Here is a 24,368-nt window from a genome sequence, read left to right on the forward strand (position 1 = left end):
TACATTTCGGTTTTATCAAACATGATATTAAATAATTCATAAGTAATGTCCATCTTTAGACACAGACCACGTCGCAGTTGCAGCCCAGAGAGAGCAAGAGTTCTAAGAGAGAGAGAGGAGAAGAATGAGAGAGACAGAGAGAGAAATGAAACACATTTTTGATGACTTTCCCTTTTCAAAATTTCGATGATAACTCTTTAGCAAAGTGTCACTTAGTGCCCCGTGGCCAATGTGCTGCATCATTCACTTCTCAGCGTACTCGTTAGATTGTGAATAACTTTCGAGTGTGTGTGCTCGACTTCAAACGATAAGCACTAAAAAAGCGTAGAAATATGATGAACAAGAAAATATGTGTGGATTAAATTTAATGTTCGTTTATGATGATCATAAATACTCTTTGCTTTGCAATGTTTTCTTTTCTTCTATTTTTTAACTAATGATCTTGCACTTGAAATTTTTGCGGCTTAGGGGAAATTTTTCTATAATTTTCTTGCCTTCGTTATTTGGGAAATCTATTTTTGCATTGTTTTTGTTTCGTTTCAATTCACGCCCAAAAATAGCAATCATCCAAAACGTTAATTATCGCATCATGAATATTTATCTCTTGCCTGCTTCCCAAGTTCTGTAAACACAAACAGAACAAATAGAAAAAAAAATAATTTGATTTAGCATTTCGCGAATTTGGAAATTTTGATGTTGAAAGTATGTGGAATATATGAAAGTGCGTCAGTTCATGCCACACACGTTGCAACGACATCTGGTTGTATAAACTTATTTGAGAATTCTCTTCCAGAAATAATCAAATTTTTATTGATTATTTATTTGCTTTTCGAAATGAAATACATTTGTGTTTCATTTCATTAAGCAAATAAATCTGCTCTCTCTTTCTTTGAATTTAATTTCTCCTCTTTTTTTGCTTTTTCAAAGACTTATGAATTGTGGCTCGTGGCTGATAATGGGATTTCAAGCATAAAGGTTAAGGGTGCACATGCAAAAGTAAAAAAGACGAAGAGGAATAGAGTCAGATTTCGCAAAGACAATGCAAATGCTTTGTACAGCATTCAGAATTCCTGGCACACTTCCATGTGCAATGCAAAAGTCATAAATAAATTTACAAGAGCATTGCATGCAAAATTTTTTAAGCAAATAGAAGTCATTCCCTTCTCTCTCCCTTTTCTCTCACATTCTCTAGGGTAAAGGTGCCGTCTGCCTGTGCCGGGGCAATTCTCAAACTAATATTTGAAAGTGTCTGTGCGGAGTGTTGTGTGTGCGAGATCCAGGATTAGGCGGACTTAAATGAATTTATGGTATGTGCTAATCTAAAAAGGGGTTTTTCACACAAATGACAAAAATGCAAATATGCAAAGCATGTGAGCACATAAGTATGATGGTTCGTTTAGCTTGGCTTCGCCTGGCAGAAGGCAGAAAGGCAAAACCATTTACGAGTGTACAATGAGAAAAACCCCAAAAAGAAATGGAAAACACTATTTCAGAGCCGTAATTCAAAGATTAGACAACAAACGCTGACAGTTTAAAGATGGCAATCGCTTCAAATCATTTAAACAATAAAAAGAACTCAAGTATCATGAATCAATAATCACTTTTGAGGAGTTATTTGATTATTTTAAAGATTGAAGTAGTTATAATAAGAATTAAAATTCGAGCAATAGAATTGATTGTGATTTGTAATTTACTTAAATAAAGATTTTTACAGAAATATAATTCATGAAATTATACATATTATTTGGGCTATAATACAACAATCAGTTTTAGGGAATTTTGTGATTAAGTTCAAGTGTTAATTTAAAAATATTTTCACTCATAATACATCAATCATTATTGGGGAATTTTGTGCTTGAGTTGAAGATAATAGTTTAAGTTATGGATTCTAAGCAATATTCTAAGCAATATTAATAATTTAGAAATACCATTATTTAAACAATCTTTATTGCGGAATTTTGTTATTGATTTAAGGTTAATAGTAATTCTTTCATACAATTAATGATTTTAAGCAATATAAATAGTTTATAATAATATTAAGACTCATATGAAAATTTTGGAATGTAATTAATCATAATTATGTTTATTAATTTGTTAGAATTGCAATTCTAAGCAAAATAAATAGTTTATAATAATATTCAGCCTCATATTGCAGCAAGGATTTTTGGGAAATTCGTGATGCAAGTTATAGTAATCAGTCAAAACAATATTTAATGAATTTTGTAGAATTACAATTCTAAGCAATTACTCAGCAAGTAATGCAAATATATATCAGAGGAAATTAAATCATGCATTCGTTAGCGTTCAAGCGTTATCAATTTTAGCTGTTTCCAATGATTTAAATTACTCAGAAAGTTTCGAGAATAACTCGAGTAAGCCTCAAAGTTGGGAATTGCAAATTTTGCAAATTTCAAATATACGATTCTTTTCGAGTCTTCTACCCAAATTTATTTGGATTTTAAGATATTGTTGCATTTCAATATTTCAGCAAGCGAATTTGTTTAAACATATACAAACCCTGCTGTGTAGTTCACAGTTTATATATGCAAATAAATCTTGCCGCAAACAAAGCAAAAGTGGTGACTAACATGCACATTATTATTATCAGCACACAGCATCGAGGCGCGTGTCAAAATTCCATGATATCAGCAGCAGCATAGCTGGAGTAGTTTTGCTATGGCTGCTGCTGCTTTCTGAAACCATATCGAACATAAATCAATTGTGCCCTGAGATGTTGGAATACCGAGATGCAAATTCTGCCTGCTCGTTACTTGTTCATGCAACTAATTTTCTCCAAATTTCCCACTGCACTCCCTCACTCTCTCTCTCTTTGCTTTCGCTTCGAAATTTTCTCGTTCAATGCCAAGCAGCTTCTCCCCAAACAGTCGGATAAACAAGCGTTGCAAATACCAAATGTTGGCTATACAATTAGTGCACGCAGCAGGAAACCATTGTGGCAATGAAGAGAGGAGGAGGCAGGGCCTGCGGTGTGGCGCATTGATGAAAGGCAACAAAAATTTCGATTTTGCATCGTTTCCCCCCGTTTTCGTTGCCGTGGATGTAATGCCACGCCCCCGCTGTGTTCAGTGTCACAAACAGGGGCGAGAGCGAGTTGATTATGCGTTGTTTTGCCACTTAATGTAATGAAATATGCACAATGCCATTAGGCGACAGGCGACAGTCGACAGTCAGCAGGTGGCAAGTGGCAACGGGGCGTGGACGTAATATGAGATCAGCGTGATTACAATACGCGTACGCCATGTGTGCACACTCACGCACAAAACTTAATATTGCAGCTTCTGTTTGCAATTTGATTTGATACACAAAAAAAAACAAGACGAAAAAAAGAAAACTATTAAGTAAATTCAAATTGCATTCCAACTGCATGCAATTTTATTTACTTTGCTTTTGCTCAAAGGAAAAGCAGTTCATCGATGCGAAAACTTTGTGTTGCTTGTTGCAAGCTCTTTCTGCTTTTTGAATTATGTAACTGAGTTTGATTTGGATTTCGGTTGCAGTCCGAAAATAAGCAATAACTTTGCATACAAAACAAACAAGTTTTTCGCATAACTTTTGTGGTTGAGATTAAAGCTGCACTTTCAAATTGGTTAAATGCACTTTAAAGATACAAATAATGATTATGAGATTATTATTATTATTATTTTAATGTCATAAGCTGCACTAGATATTGCCGCAGTAATTAAATACATTTTAATGCTAAAACATGTGTGAATTAACATAAATTGTATTTGGTTAGTGTATCATTTATTTTTGCGGAATTTTTTCCTTTTGATGTTGAAATTGATTTGAAAAATGATTATGTTGCTTTTTTAATTAATTTTTGCGAGCAGCAAAAAAACCCAAAATATTTGTAAAATTATTTGTTTAGCTGTTGAATTAAAGAGCAAAGTTAGCATTGATTGCCGAGATTCACATTATTTTTTTTTTTGGGCAATTCAAATCACAAATTTGCGGAAATGAGTGCAGACTGATTGTTGAAAAACGTTTTGCTGACTGGAGGAAAAACGTATCAGTTTTTTAACTTGCAGTAAACATGGAAATTTCCATTAGCAAATTTTCATTTTCAACAATGTGCGTACAAGCTAATTAAAAATGTTTCGTTATTATTTTGGGCTCTCAATAAAATTGTAATACGTTAAATTGTGCCAATGAATAGCTGCATATTTGTGCAAGTAATGAAGTGTATGCCGCAAAATTGAAGGCAACAGAGAAACAGACACAAGCATAGCAAAAGGCAATTAGCATGCAAAACAAGTCGAAGCTATAAATGCACAGCTTACACACACAAACACAAGAGCGGACTTGTGTATGTGAAAATGCATAAATATTGGTTGTCTCGCTCTCTCGCACTTAGTGTGTTTGCATATTTGTTTGCTTCTTATTTACAAGCGAAAGCAGCAGCAGCAACAGCAGCTGAAACAGTCGCAGCGCTCGCGGCAGCTGCAATACTCGCGGCGGCTGCAAATGCATGCAACATTATGCGGCATGTGTGCTAAACAGTCATGAATTTCAAGCAGACACCACAAACAAACCCGCGAAACAACAAAATGAAGGCAGAACGAGAGAGAGCATAACATACTCTATTACCCTTCCATTTCCAGACCGAGTCAAACATCCTTTGCATGCGTAATAAATGTGGCGACGAGCAGCAGCAGAGAACAAAATTGCAGTCGCCACACAGAGACTTTTGCATTTTTGACTTTTTCGCATAAAGGCGGCGACGACGGCGACGGCGACCGCGCCAGAAATTGTGAAAAGCAGCGAACTGTGTTCAATTCCCCAGTATTTCCGCTTGCACTTCCGCTTTTCATTTGCATGCACATGCGATATATCCAAAGGAGAAGGGAGAGAGAGAGCGATAGGGGGAAGCAACTCATCTATACATTGATCATGTGATGGCAATTTGCATGGCATTCGTAAATGCAAATTGCATGCAACTCTAGCAGCTGCAAACTGCAACTTGCCACACAAAATGCGCCAATAAGCATGCTAAACAATCGCACATGACCCCCACACACACAAACACACACACTCGGAGGGATAGCAAAGCCACGATGTTGCCCAGATTGGGGTATTCGCTTCATTCGTTATTCAAACATTCATCAATTTCACATTGATTTGTCATCAACATTGCCACCTGGCAAAACTGACAAACAGCCAACAGACAAACAGCTCAACTGACAAAGCATTCCCCGACATTCAGACCCTTATTTGTTGCCATCTGAACTGAGGTAAACATTAAATCATGGCTTGCCTTCTGCAGTTGCCAGACTTCATCTTCAATGGCCATCAATTATAGCAATAATAATTACCACATTTTTGTCAAGGCAATTAAAATTGTTATGCCTAACTTACTGTTAATTAACCACAATTCGATTGCCCTGCAGTTGGTCAACTGAAGATTCTAGCTATTTATTTAAATTGATATAAATACCACAAGTGCGTATACTTGATATTACTCAGGTGCAGCTTATTGAAGCTATTATTGTACTGTTAATTATTGTTCGTAATTTTGTATTGAAGTTAAAGCTTTTAAATCATCATTAATTAAATAAGTGAGTGAATTTAAAGATACAAGTGTTTACGTTTGAATAATTTACTGTTGAAACGAGCAAGAATTTGTAACTTATAAGTTCATGTAACAAAATAAGTTCCACCATTTAATTCTGAGAGACTTTACTTTAAAGAATTTAACTAATTTTGTAACACATTCATTATTATCAATATAAAACATTTGCTGATAGTAATTAAAGTAGTAATTTGATGAAGAATAGAATACTCAATTGCATTCTCACTTTTTCATATTCTCAAAACTGTGTGAAAACCAATTCCAATTCAATTTGCAACAAATGTGGAGTACCTTTATGCTTCAACAAAATAAACTTATAAACTTTTAAAAGTTGTTTAATATAATTAAAATGTCTTATTTTCAATAGCTACATAACTAATATCCTATAAAATGTAAGATTTATCGATGTAAGTTGATTCCTAATATTATTTAAAATATTTTGAATAAAATTATTTTGTTATAGACTCAGAAAAAAACATAAGAACAAATTTATTTATCTTAAATTCATGAAGTTAAATTTTCAAAAGAAGCATATATAATGTATATTAGCAACATATTTTTATAAAAAAAAACGAAAAATCAGAAGTTAGAAGACAAAAAGAAATAAAAACGAAGCGAAACGAAATCGGAGTTGATGCCTTAAGTATTAATAATGTTTTAGCTGCTTTAAATACTATGCAATAGTACATAATTCGTTGCAACTCCAAAAGTGCTAAGACTTCATTATCAATAAATTATTTTAATCTTTCAGTAATAGATAAAATAAATACAATTATAATCTCTTGAAATGTATAAAATGCTTAGAAACTCATTTTTAATTAAATTCTTAGAATATATTTTTGGCCTTTATGAAATAAATTAAATAAAGACAGGAAGCAGCACGAAATTTGAAATTAAAGTGAAATTATATTTAAGCATTAGCGACTGAGACAGGATAATAATGAAGAAGGTCTAATTGCGTGCCGCGCTGCCACGCCCACCAGCGAGTGCATATAAAATATAGTACTACAGTCTGTGTGAGTGTGTGTGTGTGTGTGTGAGAGAGAGGCAGGCAAGTGTAAGCGCAGCAAGCTTCTGCTTCGCTGCATTCGCTAACATCGACACACACATGCACACACACATGTGTTTGGCCGGGAAACATTCATGTATGAGTTCATGCAGAAGCCCAGACAGCGTGTATTTAGTTTAACAGCTTGCAAGCGACGACATGCGACACTGACACGACAAGTGTTAATGCGCCACGCCCATCCGCATCCACATACGCCCCTCTCTGCCAACCACATGCATATATAGAAGACCGACATGCAAACATATAGAAATAACATACGCAAGGCTGCAAGTGCCGGGCGGTTTTGTATTTTTTATACCCGCTATCTATATGGTAGAAGAGTATTATGACTTTGTGCCGAGACGATATAGCCATATCCATCTGTCTATCCGTTCGTTTGTATGAAGATCTAGATCTCAAGGACAATAAGAGATAGAGATATCATTTTTTTCAACAGTACTTGTTATGTTTGTACGCAGATCAAGTTTGCTTCAAATCGTGGACCCGCCCACTTTCGCCCCCGAAAATCGACAAACATCGATTAACAAGTGTAATTTTGAAGATAAAGTTTCAAATTTTGGTATTAACTATAGCTTTTGTGATCAGATAAAAAAGTATTCCTTTATCAACACTTTTGTCTGGTATATTTTGCGCTATATGGTGTATTTAGCATGTAGTAATATATTAATATACCAAATATAAAATTTTATGTTTTTAATATTTTTGTAGTATATAAATTTGGTAAATTTTAGGAATAATACCGCACTGTTTAAATTTAAACTGAATAGCAGGTATCTCACAGTCGAACATTCTCGACTGTAGCTTTCTCACTAGTATTTTTTATGCAAATAAAATAATGTTAAAACATTTGTGAAGCCAAACTAACTGAAACTTTGCTAGCCAACACAGCTCACCCTAACTAACACTTCACCCAACCATATGCACATATGGTACACACACTCACACTCAGTTGCACTTGAAAATCTCATTTCTTGCCATTTCGCAAGAGCATAAAAAGTTTTTAATCAAATTTTTCAATTTAGTTCTGTGAGCCGTTAATTAAAAACGGCGAATTTTCCTTTCAGATGTGTATAAGAGTATGTGTTAGTTTGACATTTCAATTCAGCAGCGCAAAGCGATTAATTTAATTTGCATTTATGCAGTCAACACGTTACGCATACGCCACATTAGCCCAACGCAAGTTCAGGTTTCAAGCAGCTTGTGCCGCTTTTAATTGGCTGTTAATTTTTGTTTGTTGATGCTAGCCATAAAACTAGACCATGTGCTTGTGATTTGTGATACGATGCGATACATTTCATTACCAAAAAGAGAGAGCGAAAGCAAAGCAAAGGAAGTCATCGAGGTTATGGGTCAATTAGAGTGTGTTTTTATGTGATGGCACACACATATATCACTGCTTTCCTTATTTACTATAAGGAAGTGAAAGCAAATACACAATACAAGATATATTCCCCAGTGCAAAGCTGCTTAGGATATCATATCACTCATCACTGCAACGATCCCAACGGGGGCGAAAGGTCAACGCCGCCAGAGCAAAGCCAATCTAAATGCTCCCCCCAAAAATAAAAGAAGAAACCCAACCTGGGGCATTGGCATGTAAATAAAAGTAATTTAATGCTAATTAAAAGCTCATAGCTGGGCTAAAGCGATGCTAACGCGCAGCGACAGACAGCTAAGCCCTCCAGAGAGTGGCTAACTTCCTCGCATCGTTTTCCTTCGATACGCTCTGTTTGTGTGTTTAGTTTAGTTTTCACTAATGGCTTTTAATTGGCCTACCTACGACGTCGCGTTTGCTTATTTATAATAATAGTTATAATACACACCAATGAATACAGCTCAACTCAATTCGAGTCGACTCGGCTCGCCTCCCACTTCATATACCAATTAAGCGCGAGTTGAAAGCAAAACCAGCAAGAGTAATAATAATAATAACAACAATAGCTGAGCAAAAGTCAGACCAGGCCACACCTAAAAGCATTCTACAACATTCTCTCGACACAAACTGCAAATTAAGTTATGAAAACACTTGACTGTCCATTGTTCCTTTTTCCACTCTCTATCTCTGGCTTTTGTGCAGAAGGAGGCGCATTGAATGTGAGTTGGGGCGTGGTCTCGTCTGGGGTAATAAAAGTGTTGTGAATAAAAGTCATAAAAAGAAGAATTTCAACAAAGCGAATGAAACACCACGAAGACAATTGACAATGAAGCAAATGACAGCCCAAAGGAATAACAACAAAAATATACAAATGCAAATGCAAAAAGATTGACTTCGTCGGCCTAAGGACTGTCGAGTTCAATATACAAATCAGTTAAGGACACTTGCCAGCTATCAATTAGCTTAATTAATAGCCATAGATATTTTCTCAATATGTGAATTTTGAAGTAAATTAAAGAAATGAAAATGTGCAGTAAACACAAAGCAAGTTGAAAGTAATTAAAAACAAATGTGACAAGAGCTCGAGATAAAGCAGAGTACAAAACGACAAAATCGATAAAGTAAATTAAAACAAACACACAAAGAAACACAAGAAAAATAAATTGCAATACATGTAAAATATTAAATGTAAATTCAAAGTGTAAAATGTAAATATAAATTTGAGCTATAAAAGTAATAATTTCTTAAATTGAAAAGTGAAACAAAAGCATTGAATGAACAAGAAAATAATGAAAATAACTGTACAAAGAATAAATACAAATGTAGAATGTGAAAATATTCAAAAAATAACAAAACCAATACAAAATATTCAAATTAATGTAAAGATAATAAGCATGTATAAAATATATGAAAATACATGTCGAATATTATATGTAAACTTTAAGTGTAAAATGTAAATATAAATTCGAAATATACTTAGCATAACTCAGAAAATAACTAATATAAGTATACAAATATTAAATATTAAAATAGAGAATACAAAAAAATAAATAGAAAGTGTTGAAACTTATGTAAAATATAAAAATTACAAATTCCAAAAAGTAAGCATAAATTGATAACTAAACTGACAGAGAGACACTTTTTGTTAAACAAGTTTGTCGCGCTAATAACAACTAATCGTTAGTTGCGTTGAAGACAATGTTCTACTATTCATTTATTATTTAACAAAATGAGGAGGTAATAAAAGAATTTGATATACTTTAACGCGAACAAATGACAAGCGCGAGCAACACGAAGATGACAACACAAAAGTAGTTTTTGTTCTTGGCAAAAGTTTCTTATCACAATGCGCTGTTAGACAAACAAGAGTCGTCGTGTTGAGGGAGGAGGAAAGCGAGGCGTTACATGGCGTTATAAGCAGTTGAAATATGCAAAGCACCGAGCTGAAGGCGAAGTAGCCGAAGTAGAAGAAGGTGAAGAGGGAGAAGTAGAAGAAGGGAGTACAAGGCCCAGGGAACATTTACAATGCATACATTTAATGAAAGTGCTCGTACATGGAGAAAACTAAGAAACCAAAATGAAATGCGAAAAGAAAAGGCGTGCTCAGGCGTGGTCGAAGCAGGCAAGGAGAAGGCGGGTGGGCGGGGAAGGCGTGTTGCGGCCAGGCGGCGCAGTGAGCTGAAAGTGTTGCATACTTTTGGGCGGCAACATGAACACGGACAATGCTCTGCGGCAGCTGCGCAGCAATGTTTATTTAAGCTGCTGCTGCTTGCACAACTTTTGAGCTGTGTGTAGTTGTGCTACAAGTATTTTCTTTATGCTTCTAAGATTGTCAAAAAAAAAACAACAAAAAACTACTACTAACAACAACAACAATTATTGTTTGCAACAAAAACTAGAAGAATTTTTCAGCCGCAGTCATTTGATGAAGTTGTTCATCGTCTCGTTTTTTTGTTGAGGAGAACTTTTTATGCGCTTTGCTGAGCTCTTTTGCTTGGGTGTTAAGTTGCGTTTGCAAGCAAATGAATTTAGAAGTCTTATTTAACAAGTTTCGGTGGCCGCACTTTTTAGCCCTTTTATCGACAGCTGTTGCAGTGAAAGTTGCCTTTGCACAATGTTCATCCACTTGTTGTGGCCATGTTGTTGTGGCATGTTCGGCCAGCTTTATCGGAAAACTTGGCCAAAGCACTTGAAAATTTGTGTGCATAATAAGTACCCGAAAAAAAAAACAGAAAAAAGTTTGCATTAAAGATAACTGAATGCACATTTGCTAATCCACATTAAATGAACTGCTCAAGTGAACTAAATATCGATCGATGGCTTCGCTTCAAGTGCGCATATAATTTGCCAGCAGGTTTTCTTAAGTATGCATAATTAAGCGTTGGCTCTAGGCTGCCATTAAAGTACACACAAAATGTGTCCGCAGCGCGGAAACATGCAACATTTTGCCTAGAATAGAAACAGCAGCTGAAACAGAAACAGAAACGGAAAAATATCCATAAATTTGTGCTTCTAATTAAAACAAGTCACGTACATTTTAAATTAAAAGCGGCAGGCACAAAAAGCCAGACCAACAAATTTTCGGTGACCACAAAACTACGCAGGCAACAAAGTCGCTCGGTCTCAAGTGTGGCACAGTCACGCAGGCTGCCCACAGTTTTGGGGCACACAAATCGACAGCCATGTCATACGCAACTTTAATTATAAATGCCGCAATAATTGAACGTTAAAACGTGGGGCCAAATTTCACTCGACGACATTAAATCTATAATCTGATACTCAGTTAGTGCTCGTTATACTCTGCGTTGTGGTACACCAAGCATATAATGAGAGCTGCATATCGAATGTGTAACGCCTCCAGTATGTTATAATTACTGTCTGCCCAAAATATCAGATTCAAATTTCGTTGCGTCATTTCATCTTTGGCAAATAATGAGCTGTGTCTCTCACACTCTCTCTGTGGTTGCCCAAATTCATGTGACTTGGCCAGCACCGAAATGAATGGATCTCCAGGCGGCAGTCGATGTTTGCCAACCACAAACTGCAGCTCAACCACATGGACCACATCGTCAAACAAGCACGTGGCGGGCAAGGAGACTCTGTGCGTGCTTCCTCTGTGATGCAAGCTTCAGCTCTCGCTTGTACGCTAATTATATCCTGCACTTAACAGCATTTATTCATGGGGTAGTTTCATTGAAATCCATAAACACAAAATTCGAAATGTATTTGTGAAATATTTTGCTTAAATTGTTTATGTTTATGGCTACTTAAAATGATTTTGCTTGCTTATTTATTCAATTTGCTAACTGCGTCATTAGTTTGTTTATGCATTTATCAAATTAAAATATTTGAAATTGCTGCAACACGTGTCTACAAAAAAGGTGGAAGAGAAATACACAAATACGAAATCACTTGCATATTTTTAAAATCAATTAAAACATTATAAAATTTTATATTAATTTTTATTAATTTGTTAACTTTAAAATCTTCTTTCAACACAATTTTAAGTTTTTATAGGTCATCGAGATGTCTCTCAATCTCCACACCAAAAACTTCCGTTTACTTTAGCTTGTTATTTCTAGCAAAAAAAGGAAGCTGCCAAAAATTGATGCTCATTTTTGCAGCAAAAATCAACATTTAACACAAATTTATGCAAACAGTTTTAAGCATGGAAATTTTTGCAAACTAACTTAAGAAAAAATATTGCAAAAAAAACGAAGGATGTACATAAATGCAGTTCAAATAGTTAATCGATTTATGCGCTCTCTTTTCTTCATCTGACAGCCTCAAAACAATGACAAACTTTGGCATATTTCCTTTATGCAGAAATGCCACCCAAAAGTTGATCAAGTCAATTAGACAATGTAATTTCCTCGGACTGTGAACTTTTGGCAGACGAAAACAAAAGGCCAACGCAAAAGCAAAGCAAAAGAGAGACAGCTGCCCTTTGACAACAAATACTCTCATATCTCTTGTTTATTCATTGAATTTTGTGCTTCAATTAAAAAGTCATTAGAACACGGCTAGAAGACAAAGGCCATATTTCAATGTCGTTGCCCCGGTAACTTGACCGACAAACAAACGAACGAACGCAAACTGTAAACAGAACTCGACAACAACAACGAGAACGAGAACAACTACAACTATAACAACTAGCTACACCTGTCCCCCAATCAATATTATTATCCTTTGGCTGTCAAAAGCACAACAGCAACAACAATAAGGAACGACACGAGGACACACGAATGTATAGAAAAGGCATTTGCATGCAAGGCTTTGTACTTGGGCTTTGCCTTCGCCTTCGCCATACCTTATTGTGTTATACAGCTGTGTAGCCTTGCCTTTAACCTCGCTCCGTCTCCTTGGTCTCTAATTTATATTTAATGCCAGCAAAAGGAAACCAAAGTTGCCAGCTGCTCAGATTCGGATTGGCTCATAAAGTCTTTGTTTCTGTTGTCTTTGAGAGGTGCCAGACGAGGGGTCAGCAGCAGTTGTTGTTATTTATATTTAATTCCCCTCCGCAAGTTAATTGCTGTTGCAGCATGCCTAGACTATAAACTTAATCCGAAATGTTATTAAATTGCTTCAAAACTTATGCAATAATCGTCATTTATTTGCAATGCATTTTAAAATTGCAATTGCATAACTTATAAATAATAAGGAAAACAATCAAAATGCCATAAGTTTTGAGCGGCTTATAATTTATTTCAATGCGTTTTGTTATGCATAAGCAGCTTTTGATGCAAATGCATGCCGCATGCAACGCAATGAGGCAGCAGGCAACCGCAATGCAGCAGCAACAACAACAAGGAACACAAACTGTCCTTGAATATAGTAGTAGAAGCATGGATATTATGTTGTGTTGTTTTTTGTTGTGTTTGCCGCATTTGATGCGCTCGTCGAAAACGAAACGCAAAATTATTTTTGGCACAAACTGTCTGGCTGTCTCTCTATATTTGTCTCTCTCTCCCTTTCTATCTATCTCTATTTCTCTCTCCATTTGATGCCTCATAAATATGCACATATGCAGCAGCAATGCAAATTTGCTAAATGAAATGCTGCTCCAACAAGTGGCAAATGTGAAATATTCGCTCGCTTTTGGCCCCAATGACAATTTTCAGTTACTCAGTTTGTGCGCCGTTCTCTCTTTATATAGCATTTATAACCATAAATTATGTGCGTTTTCAATTGCGAAAGCCTCAAAATAATGCCGCCAGCTGTTATGCATTCCCCATGGCACTTTATTCCCACATAAATAACTAGCTCTATAGTCCAAGTCCCAGTCGTAGTTGCGTCGTCGTTGACGCAATTCTCCTTCACACAAAGGTCAACGGAAATACATTTCAAATTGTTGTGATATTGACAAACTGGCAACGGGCGTTGAATTGTTAAACAAATTTGTAGTTCATGATAAACTAGTAGGTGGAATTTTTGTACCCTTTAATCGGGATAATGTAGATAAAGGGCTTTTATGGCTAAAAGAGGATTCTCAATCCAATCGATTGAAAAATTGATCGAAAACTTCTTGGTAAACTATTAATCTGTCCAGTTTGATTCTATTGAAAATAACTTTGAAAAATAATAAACTTCAGAAAAATACTACTCTTAGGCAATTAATTTAAAATAAATGCAGTTAAACATGATTTGAATTCACAAATCATCTTAAATATAACCACAAGTCGTATACTTAATATATATTATATATATATGTACATATATACGTACTATATATGCATACTGGTGAATGCTAAAAGAATTTAAAACATTAGTCAACCAATTAACTATACTATAAATAAGATCGACCACAAGTCGTATACTTAATACGTAAATTCTTGTGATTGCCAATCGGTCAGTCATCATGGACCATTTATACGAATTTTAAATAGCCAACTAATTTTAATTCACATAATGTGAATTCACTAAAATCTTCCCTTTAAAGTAGACTATAATATGAGTCATATACTTAATGTGGTCATACTTTCATAATTAACTCGAAAAGGTTCTTTCTATTATGACCAATTATTTTTTTAAGTCTCTCATCTCATTTTAACTAAAATAATGCCGCCTTTAAATCCGTAATTTGAAAATACTGCCTTTGGCTTTAGGTCATTCAATAACTCTGCAGTTATCAGCAGACAAAATTGTAGCCGAAAAAAGTTCGCAATAACTTTCGGGGAACTGCAATTGTAGTTCAAATGATGCGACAAGTGAAATAAAAAAATTAATTTTCCTCTTTTGGCCATAAGTTCATAAAAGTCTTGATAACGGACATCCCGCTGTGAAAGAGTCGAAAAGTTTATTATTAATTAAGCAAATTGCGTCAAGAAGATATGAGAAAATAGTCGTACTCGTATATTTTGTATATGTGGCACTAAACTGAAGCCAATTGAGCGACGCTCCTCTACAAAAAGGGAACTGAACTTTAACGAGTAGGGGAAAAGAGAGGGAGCTGCTGGTTAGGGCATCAAGGACTGATGTCGGCCATGTGCGCCTAAGAGCAAAGAGAGAGAGTGAGAGACTGGGACTACAAAACTGTGAAAAAGTTTGTGTGTTGTGTGCGCTGTGTTTTGTTGTGCCATGTTTATGTCCATTCATTATGCAAAAAGCCAAAATAGAGAGAAAGAGAGAGAGAGCAGCAACGAGGCGCATAGTTATGGCGGCTCATAAAGTAAAGCACACAACTTTATTTTTGCCCGCTTTCGCCACTACTTTCACCGCTCTCTCTCCTCCGCTACTTGAATATTTTTCGTGCTTCTTTTCGGTGCGATACTTAAGAGTTCCAGTTTCAGGTCCAAGGGGCCTGTGGCTGCTTCATTACCCTAATGAACTTGAAAAAGTATCGGGTGCACACAAACGACACACACAAAGTGAGTCCAAACAGAGCGCAGAGCGCGGACAACTTGAAGACAATCACCAGGTGCCAGTTAGCGGCTTCCTTCTGCCCCTTCCTTCCGCCTTTATGGGTAACTTAGCCTCAGCGGCAGCAGATTTGCGTGTAATGAGGTCATAGTAACAAGTGTTGACTTTAATTAGAGCAACGGTCTCGCTCTCCCTCTCTCTGCTGGCACACTTCATTCAGCTCTTTTGAATATGAACCAAATGAGGCTGGCAAGCCATGTGCTTACGATGACGATGTTGATGAAGTCTTAGCTACAAATTATCTGTTAATTGCGGCTGCCAAATTTATGTGAAATCAACTCCCAATTAAACTACATTTTAATACAAAAAACACTGCAGATAAATTTTAATTTAATTTCGCGCATGGCGATTCAAATCGGATTACGTTTCATTAGCAGCAAATTTGATGAAATTCGCATCGAAAACAAATGTCCAAAAAGAATTATGAAAAAATGATAAAGACTTGATGTACAACTAAACCACGTTGCCAGGTGATTAATCGCATTTCTAATATTTTTTTTTGTGTGCTAACCTGGCGTATGATTAATAAATGAGCTCTCTGTAGTTGCCCAGGCATCACAATTTGTCTGTGTACTTTCTAGAGCAAACAAATAAAATAAAAATGGAAAAAAAAGTAATAGAAAAAATAAAGGGAAAGAGAAGAAAAATGTGGGTTACATAAGGAGCCGCAACTACTGCAGCACGCACAGGGCAATAACAATGAATCGACATTGAAGTCAGCGGCAAATGCTTATTTACATGCGTGCAAAAAATAAAAGGGCAGAGGGTAGAGGTAAATGCCATCGAAAGTAGAATGTGGAAATAGAAAGTAGAGGACAGAGTCAGTAAGTACGATGGAGCAGCGAGTACCAGCGGCATTTGTTGATTTTATTGACATGTTTCAGTGCTCAGTTTTAGTCCTCTTCCTTCTCTCTTCTAGCTCTTGCTCCTACTCTATGTGGACGTGCGCTTGGCAGTCAAATTTCCTTTGCATGTCCTTTTTGTGTGTGTGTGTGTGTGTGTTTTGCTGGAACCCTCGAGGCAGACTTCTATGTAAGGGAAGAGTATGAGTGTGTGTGTGCGCGGTCTTAAAATGCGCCAAAAAATTGATAAAATCAGTTGATTGTAAAAATTGATAAATTGAAATTGATTGAGGCAGCGACACACACAAACACATACAACTAAGGACGACGACTTGTAAGGCAAACGAAACGGAATGGCTTTGATGCCCACACTTGGCACTTTGCATAGGAAACGTTTGAGCAGACACCGCCGCGTTTGTGTTGGCCACATGTTGAAAGTGAGTTTCGGTGGCAGCCACAAATGGCATTAGAGTCGAAGGAAAAGAGGCAAAACGCAAAGCACCGAACACAACCCAACAAAATGAAGTTTTCTCAGTGTTTGCTTGATAGCTTAAGGGCACGGAATCGCGCCAGGCAGCCATTTAATTGACAATCTGTGAATGCTTCGATAAACGATTCCAACCTTCCCCTTCCACCATTTTAATATGCTCTTAGAGAAGTTTACGCTTTTCGCACAAGTTCTAAAATATATTTGCGTGTTGTACTTTGCTACACTTTTTTTTCTAAGCAAGATTGAACCACCATATGTGGCAAATAGATTAGAAATTGAATGGACTAAGCGATTAAATACATTTACATTTAAAATGCAAGAGTTCTTTGTGGTTTTGTGTGCGAATAATAAATAAATCATAAATAATCATTAGATTGACCGCAATTTAGTTTAGTCATAAATTGATTTATTTATTATTATAGATTGAAAACTAAACAAAATTATTAATAAACTAAATATTACATATGTAATAGATTTTCATAAAAAAGGATTTAGCTTTTTTAGCTTTTTAGATAATTCATTTAAATGTTTATTATTAACATAGACATATAAAAAGAGAGAAGAATCTGCATTGAAAAGTAGATTGCAAATCTTGTATTAAAATTTTTTTCATCTTGGTTTTAGAACTTTCTAAGAGAAAAAACTATCTTAAAAATAACAAAATGAAATAAGATTTTTAGGTTAAAATAATCTTAAATCAAGATATTTATGCTAAATTTTCATTTAAAGATGAAAAGCATCTAATTAAAGGATTAAAACCTTAATTTAAGAATTTTGTATTCTAAATTAAAAATAAAATTGCTTGATTTAGATTTTTTCAATTTTAAAAAAACAATCTTGATTCTTGAATTTATTCCTGCTTTAGCACACTCTTTCTTTCTGTGTACACATACATATAAAGAAGCAATGCCACTTGAATTTAAACCTCTCAACAATTTCAATTACAGTGTATAATCTGCTTCTCTTATCGCCTCAAAAGAACAGTTGACTTTGTTGTACCGCACAGGATGTGTCCTCGGGAATTTCCGGTGCACGCAAATGCGAATACCTCGCTGCTCGCCGCTCGCTGTTGACCAATTGTGCGGCATATTTGATTAGCATTTGGCAATCGGCGACATTTGCCATCGCAATGTTGACAATTTGCAGCAATCATTGCGACAATTGGCAGTCGACAGAAATTTGCATGCATTTAACTAATTCAAATTGCACTGCAACAGAGCTGTTAAAATTGAAATTGTTGCAGCGAAATTGTTAAACACATCGCAACACATTTTGCCCATCTCACACTCTGCGAGCGAGCGAAACAAACATCGATTGTTGCACATTGTGCATTTTTGTATCGTCGATTTTTGGTTTTTAATGAAATTGCATTTCATTGGCGATGTGAAAACATGATTGACATGGCACTTACATGGCCATTTAAGCCGCCAGTCTGCCACTCTTTTACACTTTCCCACACATATTTACCAATATATGCGCACATATTTGCGGAAAATGATATGCATATAAATGGAAGATGAGAGAAACGCTTTCCATTGTGTTCCACAAATGATTTTAGCTTTGTTTTAGTAGCTAAAACTTGAGAATGGAGTATAGTAACATAATTAAGACTTTATTTTGAAGTATAAGTCCATATGACAGTTCTAAGAATCAGATGCTTAATGCAACAATTATTTCAAATGTATATAATTTGTAAAGTAAAAAGAAGAACCCTTACCAGCAATAAGTTCTGCTAAGAATTCCAAGAAAAGTATTCTATTCTGTAAAATATAATAATATATTTGGACGTATCATATTATTTTTTTTATTCTCTACAATATAATTATATATATTGGAAGTAACATTATATCATATCCAATATCGTTGTTATTAACCTTTCGCTTTCAACTAAAAGGCAACTAAGGCAACTAGAAGAATGAAATTTTTAATTTAGTATTTCTGTATTATATTCTCTATACAATAAAAAGAAGAAACTTGATCAACGATTAGATGTCTATACAAAATAAGTCAAATTTGATTAATATTACTCTATAACGTAACAACAGAGAGCTTTAGTAATAATTATTCAGATAATTTACCTCAATGCATTAATATACATTAAATCAAATATAATATATTATAAGTCCCAAGTAGCCAATACTTTATTTTCTCTAAAATAAAATGTAGTACTAGATTTAATATAACAAATAAGTAAATAATATATTTTCAACAAATAATACTTATAAAACTTTCTAGAATTACTTTTATTAAAACTCATTTTTCAACTCAAAATTCTTTATGACAGGTCTAAGAATGTGATGTTGAATTTGTTAAAGAGTTATCTTTATAAAGTTGCATCAATCATAATTAAGAAACTAAATAAATAGTTTACTTTAATACATTGGTCATTTCTGTGCATTTTTCATTTTACAAAAATTCCCAGAATTGCTGTAATTCATTTCTCTTTTTTGCCTTTTTTGGAACACTCTTTTATATTGAATTTTAAACGACATCAAAGAGTTGGCCAACGATTATCGTTGGCAGTTAACAAGTTAAGCGTGTTTTCAACCGAATACCGAAAGTACATACGTATATATATGGTATATTCTTTGGTAATCAGTATGCAGTATATATGTATATTTACGGGAAGCCAGACAAACACAGATTCTTATTTTTAATGCTCATTAAAGCGCTTTCGCATTAAAATGGTCACTTAATTGCAGCAATCGAGACTTCAGTCGTGGCCATGGCCGATGCCGTTGCCATTGCCAGACTAAAGCTCTGATCTGGTGGCGTGGCAAAGTTTTTTAATTACCAAAGTTTTCAGTCTGTTGCAGCTGCAAATTAAATATTTACTTAATATTACTCTTCGTCGTCGTCGTTTGTAGTTGCTGCTTGCAATTTGTTGTTCAATTGCAAGCAACTTAAACATGCCCAGCACATCTAATACTTTGTCCCTTCCCCTCTTCACACTGCTTTAGAAAAGCGGCAAAACGAGACGCTTTTACCCGGCACTTGTCAAGTTGACTTATGGCCGTGTTGAAGCTTCGCTTGCACCTGTTTTGCCAACCTACACTCCGCTCTCTCCTCTCTATCTTTATAGCAGCATTTTGGGGCGCATTGCACAAATGAGCAAAAGTTAACAAGCAGCAAAAGACAGGCTGGCAAACGAGCTGTCTTATTACAGCTGCTGCTGCTGTTGCTCTTCTCCTTCGTTTTCCTTTCCCTTTTGGCGGTTTCTAGCGTTACGCCTTCGGCCTTAAGCATGCTGCAGCTGCTACTTGCGACTTGCTACTTGCTGGTGATCATGATGCGCGCTCTTAAGTGCCTCCTCAGACCGCACATTCCACATAAGCTCAAGTGTGTGTGTGTCTTTTGCCTCGATGTGAGTGTATGTGTGTGCGAAACCGCAAGCGTAATTATTACTTAAAACAAATGAGTTAACAACTTTTTGCCCAATAAAAGTTTGGCAAAAAACTTAATAACATTAGGCAAAATGCATACGCTATAAGCGCAGTTAACAAAATCACTATAACGATTAGCAACATTTTGTCTATTAAAAACTTCGAGATCGGCTTTCTTAAATTTGAGCAAAAACTTAAAATAATCAAAATATCATTGGTGAAGATCTTAATAACATTAGCCCAAAAGCATATGCTGCAAGTCTAGTTTCCAAAATCGTTAGAAACATTTGACAATTGGAAACATTAGGTCCAATAAAAACTTCTTGTGCAATTTCTTTAATATGAGCTCAAACTTAAAATCGTTTAAAATTTCATTAATATAAAACGTAAAAACATATGCTTAAACACAGTTAAAAAGTCAATATAGCTATGTATGTATATACAAATGTTGCCTTTTTTAAACTTCTTAGTACATCTTTTTTTTTGATTCGAGCATAAGATAGTGTAAAATTTCATTGATGCTACAATCCCAGTTAACAAAATCACTACAACATTGACTATTATAAATTTCATGTGGACATCTCGCCCGTTAATTTGAGCAAAAGCTTAGAATTGAGCAAAAGCTTAGTATTATTTCATTCATTTTTGAAAATCATATGCTATTAACACATAGCGTTACAGACAAAATCACTTTATTAAGCGTCGGAAATTAGAAACATGTGTAGGTCTCTTTCTTTCATTTGAGCAAGGGCTTAAAATAGTGAATTCCTTTATTTCTGAAAACCTTAATACCATTTCGTCAAAATCATGTTCTATTAACTGACACACATTATAGACAAATTCACTTTAGCATCGGCAATTAAAGTCATTTTGCCCATTAGAAATTGTGAATGCCAAGCGGGTATTAAATTACTTTTGTTCTATGTTTTATAAAGTTGAGAAGATTTCATTTATAGTACTGCTATAATGTAGAGGGAAACTGCAACCCACAACAAGATCGACAGACGCTTCTGTTTGCTGAGGATAAAGCTTATATATTGCTGTTGTCTTTACACATGCCTCTAAAGAACGAGATTGGTAGTTACGTATGCTAAATACACTTCAGCAAAACTGTGAGAACTCAAATTTCTAAAGAGAGGAAGTACAAAAAGCATCTAGCATCGAAGTGCAAATAGAAGAAGCTGTCAGCAAACTTAAGCTCAAAAATAACTTGACCGACATAACAATAAACTTGTCAGACTTTAGTAATAGTATAACATCCACTGCATACAAATTTGGCCAGTAATTTATTAAAATTTTTGTCTGGCAGTAAAAACAATGTGCCAAAACAAACAAAAAAGAGCAAAAGCTCCCCACATGTCAAAGTAGTATGAATGTGTAACGCATTGGAATAAAAAAGCAAAGTTTATTGCGTTTGGCGCTTGAGTTTAAGCTGTCAAATGCATTTGGCTGTTAGTTTTTTGCTGTGAAAGAAACACGCATATAATTTGCGCATAACTTTTGGTTTCAGTTTGACATTTTGTGGCTAGGATTTTAATATGTGAGCAAAGTGGTTAAAAGTTACGACAACGTAAACAAAGAAGGACAAAGTGATGGGAAATGCATTTGGCAAGCAAAGAAGAGTTTTCGCTTAGTGGCTGCTGCTGCTGTTGTTACGATAGTTCTTCTGTTTTTTGTTGTTATTGTTGTGGGATGCGCTGCAAACTTTTCGACCAGCTTTCGAGTTATTCCTTTCGATAATCAAAAGCAACTGCTGCTGCTTCTGCTTCTGTTTGTTGTTGTTGCTTCTGCTACTCGCTGGTGTCTGCCTTGCAAATTAGCATTTCTGTCAGTGGAATGCTGCAAGCAGTGGGATGCAATCACTGCGGAGCTGCTTGCTATTGTTTGCTCTTTGCTGTTTTGGCTTTGTTGTTGTCGAGCTTAGACCGTCAGCGAGCGTGCTTTAAGCCTTAAATGCAGCGCGCGCAACGTGTCGTGTATGTGACACGGCATAACTTACAATGTCCCAGCATGTGAGTGTGTATGTGTGAGTGTGTTTGCGTGAGTGTGTAACGCTTAAATTACAAGCAACGCTAACTTGAGCAACCTTCACTCACTTCCTATCCCACGTTGCTGTGCCAACCTCAGGCTGCCTTGGGGGGCTTTCGAAACTTTGTCTTGAGTTCAAAACGCTGCACTGCCGAGTCTGCAACCGAGAACGCCATCAGCAACAAGCAAATGCATTGCAACTTTATTAAAAAGTCGTAAAAGTTATAAAAACTACTAAAAGCAATGGTAATAAGTTGTTGTTTTTTATTGTGCTGTTGACGCTGCCAAAGGTAAAAACTTTGCCACTCGCTCTTGACAAATGCCAAAAGAAATGGGGCGGTTGCAATTGCAACAAAAAAAAAACCCAAACGACAACCAACTCGGCAACTGCCAACAACAACGTAGCGATGTAATTTGATAAGTGTGAGACGCAGCTTGCGAAAGCAAAAAACCAAATCAAATAAGTATCTGCTGCTCTAACTTTGCAATTGTCATTTGCCGACTGCGCTCAAAAGTATGCAATGCATTTTGGACAACATTGTTGAAAGTCAAAAGAGAAAAGGAGACAGAGAGAGAGAGCAAAAAGCAACATGGCGGCTGTGCTGGGATCGCTCCTGTCGTCATCGTTATCGTTATCGTTTTTGTGGCCAAGGGGTCATGGGTGGTGGTGGCATGTCGATAGCAAAACAGCGTAACTATAGATCGTTTGAAATGTGAATTACATTGTTGCCATTGTTATTTTTGGGCTGCTGGGAAACAGTTGTGATTGCAGTTTGCATTGTTTGCAGCATGGCGGAAACGGATGTTGCCCGTTCTTTTGTGATTTACTCGCTTGTGTGCCGTCTTTTGTCGTCGCTGTAGTCGTCGTCGTAGTAGGAGGTCAGCTTAATGTTTTGTTGCTGTTGTTAAGCTTGTTATTTGCAGGACCAAGTTGTTGTGGTGTTGTGCATGTTTTCGGTTCGGGTCACATTGTGTGTATAATGCGCTTTAGTTCGAAATAGTTGAGCTGCTGCTGCTGCTGTTGCTGCCAAATCATCATTGTTTGCTTAAGTAGCTTATTATATAGCACTGTTGTTGTTGAGCTTACTCGATTTCATATTTATGGCAACCGAAGTCATCAAAAGTGTTGTGATCGCATTATTATAAATTTTCAACACTTAATTTGTGCAACAATTCGCAATACAAACAAGTTAATCATGGCAGGAGGCTCTTCAAAATCGAAAACTAATTAGTATATAATGTGAAATTTGTTAGAAATTAACCATTTGCTGTGCACTCAATTAACAATAATCTCCTGGCATCAGCATTGGCATCGACTTCGGTTTCGGTTGCAGAATTTGCCTCTTGCATAATTTCATTATGCAAAATTTAATAGAATTTTGTTTGCATAACTAAACACAGCTACCGTGTTGTTGTTTGTGTTGCTGCGGCCCATCAACAATTTTCTTCCGCTCTCGCTCCAAAATCAATGGTCCAATTTAAATTGGACTACATGCCATTTTAATTGAGATTACAATTGCGAAAAAAATCGAAACTCAAATGCACATTATGCAAGTTTAATTGGCGTCTTTGTTGTTTTGAATTAGAATTGTTGTTGCCGCCACCGCTGCTGCGTAATTATAATTGCGTTTATTGTGTGTGCATGTTAGCCAATAATTAGCATTGAATTAATTTTCAAAGAGCAAGCCAATTAGTCGCACACCTCACCAACACCTCTCTCTCTCTCGACCTCGGCTACCTTGATAAATACAAACACAACAACATCGTCATCATCTCATCATCTTCAGTGGAGAGCGGCAACATAATTCAATTAGCATTGGGATGCGATCAATTCCCTCAATCAAACACTTGGCATGCCAGCCATAATTATGCTATTTAAGCCCACAACGGGGGCTCACCACCAAATTGGCCAGCTTAGCTTTTTGGGCCCCCAGACCAAAGGCGAGAACTTCCCGTCGGAGCTTTCGTCTCGTTGCATTTGGCGAAATTGAGACAACCAGGCAGCAAATAATGGGAACACACACGAGACTTGCATAATTTTCGTGTAATGTTTGTAATGTGGGAACTTGAAATGTGTGAGTGTGTGTGTGTGTGTGTGTTGGGAAGTGTAATGCATGTGTTGCCGATAAGCAGTTGAGATTTACGAGCCAAAATGGTTGCCTCACTGCCTGG

At 36.0% G+C, this 24,368-nt stretch overlaps 1 protein-coding gene across 1 annotated transcript in view; it reads right to left on the bottom strand.

The window, feature by feature from the left end:
* LOC133845678 (adenosine deaminase 2) overlaps window positions 1–24,368 on the bottom strand; it is a 48,359-nt gene that overhangs the window by 13,979 nt on the left and 10,012 nt on the right. The window lies entirely within an intron of this gene.

Source organism: Drosophila sulfurigaster, chromosome 3, assembly GCF_023558435.1.
Source record: "Drosophila sulfurigaster albostrigata strain 15112-1811.04 chromosome 3, ASM2355843v2, whole genome shotgun sequence".
NCBI classification, from domain to species: domain Eukaryota; kingdom Metazoa; phylum Arthropoda; class Insecta; order Diptera; family Drosophilidae; genus Drosophila; species Drosophila sulfurigaster.